The following is a 2,451-nucleotide window of genomic DNA, read 5'->3' on the forward strand; positions in this document are numbered from 1 at the left end:
ATAGTTTGGAGTAGAACTAAGGTTACACATTCGCTATGAGAGCTGCGCACGATTTCTCGGAGGAAAATGGTGAATATGTTGTTTCCATAGACGGAATTTCTTATGGCCGAAAGATCGGTTCACATTTCCGGGAAACTTTTTGATCTTGTTACTGTTGCTGCGTTCGGCTTTTTCTTCAGAAATGGCTTCTTCTCATTGCCGTTTGTTCAGATCGATGCATCAACATTCATACAATTGAAAATTTGCGAAAATGGGTCACGATAACCGGTTCGTCCGGTGATTATCGATCTCAAGGACATCCGTAAGCTATCCGTTAAGTGGCAAGAGACAACGTATGTTGAACTTGTTTATATACTCATGTGCGTTAGAAAAGCTAACAACTGCCCCTGCATTTTTTACTTTAAATTTTAACGGAATAATATTTAGCCGGCACAAGGTTAACTTGATTAATGAGAAAAATGGTACGGACTTTATACAAAGGGTATAACAAATTTGGGAATCTATACATCAAAGTCGGGCGCGAGTGAAAGAAGGGCGCTTGCGATAAAATCCGAAGTTATCCAGAAAGTGTGGAGTGTTTATGAAACAAGTTAACGTCTTTCAAGTCCACTGTCGAAGATGACAGGGCATGTAGAGGAAATTTTGCTGAGAAACCAACAAGAAGAAAAAGCTGCAGAATTCATTTCATTAACATTCGGACCAAGATCACTGTTCCTCATTTATTCAGCCTTAAGAATGTCTAGCGCGATGTGCTAACATCGACACGAAAGACTACATTAATGGTTTCACAGACTTTTTTATGCAATTCACGAATACTTGTTCTAATTCTCGGGACATCCAAGTGATACGTCACAAGTGAAATGATAAAATTAATAAAATATGTCCTTGTTGTAGTGAGTGTTTATATGAAAAGAGGCAATAGTAATGAAAAAACTTGTCAAAAATAGGTATTAAAACTCTATTTATGGGTATTGCATATTCTGTTATCAGTTACCACAATACCTTACAAAAGAAAAAATAGAACAACATACATACACACACACACACACAGCCGCCTTTCATATAAACACATAGAATTTATTTTTATAGAAAATAAACAGAAAATAGTTTAATAAATGTTTTTAGGTCACTTCAGTTTTATTGGAAACTTTGTAAAACTTTTGATTGCATAGGTTCCTACAAATTTGCTTTTATTTTAAATATATATATATATATATATATATATATATATAAGGGAATGTGTAATCAAATCATTTTATAACCATATGTTTGTTAAAATTTCAAAAACAAAGAAAGAAATTTTATTCGACTTTTGATCGCGTTTTGTCATATCGTCCGCTTTCCGCTTTTTGAATGAATTCCGATTTCTCGATGCTCGATGCTTAGGTATATCTTACCCCACTACGACACTTGTGATACGTAGTACGGACGTATGTAACACGCGGAAGAGATGAAGATAGACCCACCTTTTATTATACCCATCGATCCAAAATTATAATCTGAATTGATCTAAGCCTGTCTGTCCACCTGATGTCTGCTCAGGTTTTCGTGTTCAAGTTGCACGTCACAATTTTTGAAATATTTTGATGAAATTTGGTATACAATGACGAACGTTATTAAAAATATATCCGGATCGGACCACTCCTCATCTACAAGGGTATGTTATACGAAAAGAAAATGGATTTCTGATATTCACGGCCCACTTATCTATGTTTTATTCTTATTTGCACTGACACGATACTGTAATTAATTAACAATTGGAGTCTATGAAAATCTGTTCACGGGAGATAACTCGACTTCTAAGAAGTTTGAAATACATATTGGGCGCCTTATAAAGCGTACCGCTTTACTTGTCGAATAACGAACGGTAACATATATCATGCCGTGCCTATTGAACCACGATTATAGCTTTAAACTTTTGCTTACATTTAATATCAAATGTTTTCCTATCATTCTTGTTATGTTACTTTTGAAAATCTGTTAAATCGCCATCAATATATACAGATACGTTTCTTTGAGCTTGTAAAATTATTTACGCGCTTCTTTGGCCTTTTAAAATATTGCACGAAAGCTGGTCTCGGGTAATAAGAAATTCATACCATTTTTCTCCTTTCTTTTTTTTTTACTTCTATCCTAAATCATTGAGACTTATTTCCATCACAACAATATGCAGGAGAGCTAATATTGCGGCGCTGTTTTGTTTATCATATCTGTGATTATTAGAAAGGAAATTCGAATCTATTTTCTTGGCTTCTACATCGCTGATTACTATGCATTTTGTGACAGAACTTTTTTCCACTCAAGCAAACGTTAATAGTTAAAGCCATTAAGTGTCTTCTCTACGTTAAAATGCATTCTATAGTCGTTGTCCATTGTATAGCATTGAATAGCAAGGAATACGCGGAAGACGTCTTATATATAAAGTGTCCAGTGATGCTAGTATATAGCATA

This window comes from Glossina fuscipes, unplaced genomic scaffold (assembly GCF_014805625.2).
Source record: "Glossina fuscipes isolate IAEA_lab_2018 unplaced genomic scaffold, Yale_Gfus_2 3, whole genome shotgun sequence".
NCBI lineage: Eukaryota > Metazoa > Arthropoda > Insecta > Diptera > Glossinidae > Glossina > Glossina fuscipes.